Below are 6633 nucleotides of genomic sequence, written 5' to 3'. Positions count from 1 at the left end.
CTAATGACCAGCCGGGCGTATGTCTAACTGCCACAGTGACCCGACAACCGCAACCACTGCTTCCCCCCAAATGATAATCCAACACCTCAACCCCTGTTGGGAAGGGTCGTAGCACGGGAAGGTGATAATCCTACACCGCATGCTCCTATATGACATAGTACGATTGCATAGTACCTCCGCATCCCATTCCATGGGCCACCAATGCACTCGTTTTCAAGCCGACTATGGCATCTAGTCTATTAATGCATTATGCACAATAATGTCAACATTCGTCTCATAAGCACATCATCATTTAACATTGAGAAAATAATCACAATACACATGGCATAAGATAATGTGAGGATGGCTAAGCTATATATAATTTGCATGATGACATGGCTAATCTAAATACAATGGAATGATGCACAACAAACCTTAAAATAAGTCCAAACATCCTCTCCGCACTTACCTATAGTGTACAAGGACTCACGCTCGGTACGGGTGAGATCTGGTGCGAGAAGCGTACGTTTTGGTGAACCTAACATAAGTGAATGGGGTTAGTATTTCACCATTTTGGGATCAAAATTAACACGATCCAATGACAAAATCATGTTTAGAATCCTAAAAGAAGGTCATACGTCCGTTTTGGGTCAATTCGGACGTAAAAATCATATTGGGAGCCTCTCGAGTGGGACGGACAGCCCACCTGTCATGACCCACTAGTCAGACCCACCGATCATGATCGACGGGTAGGTCAGCCGACCGATTGGGCCCGAAGGTCCTGCTAAGACCGGCGAGCAGCTTAACCCACTGGTCGGCCCGCCGGTTGGGCCCGTCGGTTGGCCTCGAGGGTCTGCCCTCTCAGGCGGGTGCCCTCAGGCGGGCCATTTGGTCCACTGGTCTTGGCGGGAAAATGCCATTTTTCTCCAAACTTTTTCCAACCTTTGGGGAATCAAATGGAGCTTTTCCAAACCCATTCTTCACACATTCAAGGTCTCATAAGATGGTTCTAACCTAGATCTAGGTTAGATTTAAGGAATGGAAAGCCATCTTACCTTCTTTGCTCAAGAACTCCTTCAAACGCCAAAATCACTTCAAATCACCAATGCTTTTGCCAACCTTGTAAACACTTCTTCAAATCCTTCAAAATCAACACATAGATCATCTATTAAACCTTAGATTCATCATCTCAAGGGGGATTTACAAGACCTCAAGAAACTCTACCCAAATCAAGGGTTTTACTTGGGTATGGTGAAAGTTTAAGGAATCTAGCCTTTGCTCACCTCTAAACGTAGATCTCGTATTGGAGATCACTCTTCCGGCGTCAGAATGGGAAGATCAAACCTCGGCACCACTAAAATCCATCTCTTCTTCCTCTTCCTTCTCTTTTCCTCTTCTTTCCCTTCTTTTCTCTCTCCTCTTTACTCTTCTCACCAAACGTCTGAGTGTCATAAATGAGAAAATGGAAAACCCATAAATGCTATTTATACTTTCTAAAATAATTAAGTAACCACATGGGTGGGTCACTCAGGTGGGCGGATGCGCCCACCTGTGACCGCCCACCTGAGGGCCAAAACTTGGCCAACAAGTGGGATTTTGACAGAACTTGACTCTCGGTGTGAATCTCACTCTTGGCATAAGATGTAATATACGTATGTGCCTTAAGATATGGCTACATACCTGCTTTATCTGTACATGGCCTTATGATATGTGCATGTACACGGCTTGGGTACACCCGTCTCCTTTGGCACTGATTTGGGCTTGTCTGGCCAGCCGGTGTTCAAAGTCACCCTTGCCATCATGGTCCATAAGGAACCCGCCTTAACCCTCTCCGGTTCGGGTCCTGTATGATATGTGTATGGTACTTGGCTTGGATTTCATCCTCTTTCTCCCAAGATGCTTATTCAAGTGAATGATTAGCCCATCTCACCTTTACATAGGAAATGGAGCGGTTGCGAAGGGTTTTCACCTTTCGGTCCAAAATTTTAGCTGGCTGCTCTGTATAGGTCATATCAGCTTCTAGATATTCTGGTTCCACGGGTAATACATGAGATGGATCATGCACATATTCCTTCAACATGGATACATGAAACACGTTATGAACATCCCCGAGTGAAGGTGGCAGAGCAAGCATGTAGGCTACTGAGCCAACCCGGGCTAAGATCTCAAATGGGCCAATGTATCTTGGGCTCAACTTTCCCTTTCTGTGAAATCTTTGCAATCCCTTAGTAGGAGAGATCTTAAGAAACACCTTTTCTCCTGGCTGAAATTCAATGTTTTTTCTGCGTGTGTCTGCATAGCTCTTTTGACGAGACTGAGCTGCTTTAATCCGTTCTCGAATAACATCGACCTTGTCACAAGTCATCTGTATCATTTCAGGTCCTAACATTTGGCGTTCGCCTACCTCATCCTAATACAGAGGAGTTATGCACTTCCTACCATAAAATGCCTTATACGGAGCCATCCCAATTGTAGCTTAGTAACTATTGTTATAGGCAAACTCCATAAGGGGTATATATTCTTCCCAACTACCACACATTTCCATTGCACATGCCCTGAGCATGTCTTCTAATATCTGTATTGTCACACCCCGTTCACACAGAATCGGGCCAGTGACCGGGTTAACACTGGTTAACCCAGACCTGCCAGGATCATCTGATACAGTATTCCACCATAGCATACACACAACTAAGAAAGAACTCATCAGTTCAGCGGAAGACTTGGTTTACCTGTGAATATTCTCATAATACTTGATACCCGAATTGTGATACAATAGTTAAATACATATGGGCCTGAAGGCATGATATTTACACAATAAGAATACAATTCACATATCAAGTATACAAAAGGAATTATAAAAAATCAGAGTGTACAGCTCGGCTCCGTATCGAAGCTTAGAGCTCAGCTTGGTATCAAAGGTTGAGCCCAGCTCGGCATCACAAGGTAGAGCTCAGCTCGGTATCAGAATTGCGGTCTTGCAGCACAACTCTCGCATAAGCAATCAGTGTCGTGCTCTAACTCCTCAGGGGCCCACCAGTCCTCTTCAGGGAACTCAACTGTGGGACCCACCCCGTGCTCTTCAGATGGATGACCTGCAAAATCATCTAAAAGAGGTGCACACGTGGGATGAGCTCACTAGCTCAGTAAGTGGAAAGATGGACCACACAGCAGTCCACACAACAAATCACAACCATATGCACTATATGCTATGCAATACATTTTTAATCACATCCACCTAAGCAACATTATTAAGTCTTTGGTTTAGTGCTACTACAACCACAGTGCACGTACACTCTGGGTACGAGCCGCGAACTCCATCCTGCGATACGCCCATAGGGCTATCGGAGAAGGCCCACCGTGAGTACTCAGAAAAGTAAAACATGCCGATCACCAGCTCTCAACATAAAATAAATGACAGAAATTAAAGGTGCTGACTTCAGCAATTTAAAAGCAGTACGATTGGCCCTCTTGAATATACCACCGGGGTTGCCGACTGTCCTAATGACCAGTCGGGCGTAATGTCTAACCGCCATAGTGACCCGATAACTGCGACCACTGCTTCCCCCCAAATGGTAACCCAACACCTTAACCCCTATTGGGAAGGGTCATAGCACGGGTAGATGATAATCCTAAACCGCATGCTCCTATATGACAATAGTACGATTGCATAGTGCCACCGCGTCCCATACCATGGGCCACCAATGCACTCGTTTCCAAGCCGACTACGGCATCTAGTCTATTAATGCATCATGCACAATGATGTCAACATTCATCACATAAGCATATCATTACTTGGCATTTAGAAAGTAAACACAACACCCATGCATAACAATGTGAGGATGAATAATCTACATAGCATTTTCATGATGGCATGGCTAGACTAGATACGATTAAATGAATGCCAAACAATGCCTTGAAACAAGGCCAAACATCCTCTCCCCACTTACCTGTAGTGTACAAGGACTCATGCTCGGTACGGGTGAGATCCGGTGCGAGAAGTGTACGCTTTGGTGAACCTAACATAAGTGAGCGGGTTAGTATTTCACCACTTTGGGATCAAGATTAACACAATCCAATGATAAGATCATGTTTAGAATCCTAAAAGAAGGTCACACTGTGCGGGGGGCTGGAGAACTAGTTCCCGCACTCTTCCGCTTAGAAGCGGTGGTCTTATGTCGGGTGCCAGAGGATGCGGGCTCCTTGCCTTTGCGAGATGACATCCTGGCAAGAAAAGAGGAAAGCAGGGTGAGTAAAGAAAAGAGAGAATAACAAAGCGAATAAAAAGAGGGGTGAGCAATAAGAGGAAGCCCCAAAACCCAATTTTCACAAAACAGAAAAGTGACAAGACAGAGAGTAGGGTAAAATAGCAAGGTAACAAGGGGCAAGTAAAGCATGGCAAGTAGAGAATGATAGAAAAGAAAAACCCCAATTCTCATTGTGCAAGTTCAATCTAAGGAAGGAAAAATGGAAAAACTCACATAGAGTGAAGCATGAAGCTTACATGCTCATGGGGGAAATGCCGTCATTCTACAATTTAGAATATGCAAAAACACATGCTAATGTGCTATTGAGGTCCACAAATACGAAAGGGTGTAAAGAAAATCAAAGAAAACCCAACACAAAAGATGGATTTTCATGGGAAGGTATGGAATTTCACACACAAGGTACTTTCTATGATCTCTACAGTATGCTAAGTACAAATCAAACATAATGCATTGCATTTGAGTCATTAATTGGGGAGAAAGAGTAAGAATTGAAGGAATCCCCAAATTTGAGAAAACTAGGGCACGATTGGGGTTTTCTCTCAAAAATGGAGAAGTAAATCCTAAAACTAGAAGTAAATCACAATGGAAGCATCACATTCATATGTTGACACTGTTCTATGGAAGGAAACCTGGGAAAAGAACCTAGATTGAAGCCTACACATGAGTTCTACCCCCCAAGTAAAAATTCTGAGAAGAAAAGGAAGAAGAACTTACTTGTGAGTAGAGGAGTTGATCCTTTCCAAAAGCGCCGGATTATTGAGTGAGATCGCGAGTGGAAGTGTCACAAAGCTCTCAAAAATCGCCTGGGAGAGAGAGAGAGAGAGAGAGGAAGTGAAAGAATAAGATAGAACAAAGCCTTAAAGGCCCTGTTAGAGTTTTTGCTAGGTCAGGACTGGCGGGCCAGACCGGCCGGCCATCTTGCGCGTCGGTGTCAGCCCACCGGCTAAAGTTTCAGATCGACGGGTCGACCAGTGGGCCAACCTGCCCGCCGGTGTCACCCACCAGTTGAAAAAAAAATAATAATAATAATAATAGGATTTATTATTGTTATTATTGTTATTACTAATAAAATTTTTATGATATTGTTATTATACTTATAATATGTGTGATGGTCAATTGGGACCATTGACATACTTGTTGAAGCACTAATCCTGTATTTTCAGAATCAAGTTGCAGTTAGTTGCAAACTATCATACACTATGATACCCTGCGTATTGGCATATAATTATGTGCCGATATCAATTCTATGATGTTTAACCAATGTGATGTATGATATGTTCCAGGTACAGGGATACGATGGTACGTACTAGATCCGGTAGCAATGCTCGAGGTACCCCGTGTGGTCCTCGTCCGGTTGGTCGACCACCGAATCCCAGGAGGTCCCGCTCTGTGGGGAAAACCTCACTTCCACCACCTCCAGAGACCTTTGGTCAGGGTGGGGCACATGGGGACCCACCTATGACTACACTCCAGGACCCTCTACCGATTATTGCTTTGGGGGATGTTGCTACCATAATTCAGTAGTCACAATAGGCTTTCCAGCAACAAATGCTTCAGCAACAGCAAGCATTTATGACTGCTATTCAGCAACAATTAGACCTTTCTCAATCAGATCAACCTCCCCAGATACTAACTCCATAGGACCCGCCTGTAGGGTCTGGTACGGGGCCACAAGGGGGAGGTACACCTCCAATTCCACCGTTAAGTATTCCTCCGTATGGGGTGCCCCCTCCATACTCTTACTATCCGGTTTATGCTCCTAATTACCCGCCGAAGAATAATACGTCAAAGGTAGTGGAGTCATTCAAGAGAAACTTACCACCTGTATTCTCTAAGGTGGGGAGTGATCCTCTGAAACCGGACCAGTGGATCCAGGAGCTGGAGAAAATATTTGAGGTGATTGAGTGCACAGATGCACAGAAACTCATTTGTGCGGGGTTACAACTCAAGAAGGAGGCCAACTCTTGGTGGCAAGCCTCTAAGCCCATATTATTGGCCGCCCATCCCGAACCCACCTGGGAACAGTTCAAGGAGTTGTTCTTGGACAATCATTACCCACGCAGCTTCAGAGACCGCAAGGAGACGGAGTTTATGGCCTTAACTCAAGGAGGTAAGACTATCCTTGAGTATCAGCAGCAGTTTGAGAGCTTGTTCCATTTTGCCCCTAGGCATATGAGGACAGCTGAAGAGAAGGCTACAAGGTTTCTAAAGGGCCTAAAGGCATCCATTGGGTCTGTACTTGAGGTCTTAGATTTGACCGATTATGGCCAGATTGTGCAGAAGGCCAAGACCATGGAGGATAAGCAGAAGGGGGAACAGTCCCTCACCCCTGGACTATGGAAGAGAACAAATCCATTTCCGGATATGGGTAACTCCTCCAAGGCATACC

The sequence above is a fragment of the Macadamia integrifolia genome, chromosome 7 (genome assembly GCF_013358625.1).
Source record: "Macadamia integrifolia cultivar HAES 741 chromosome 7, SCU_Mint_v3, whole genome shotgun sequence".
Classification (NCBI taxonomy): Eukaryota; Viridiplantae; Streptophyta; class Magnoliopsida; order Proteales; family Proteaceae; genus Macadamia; species Macadamia integrifolia.
The sequence above is the reverse complement of the archived record's forward strand: the minus strand, read 5'-3'. Positions refer to the sequence as shown.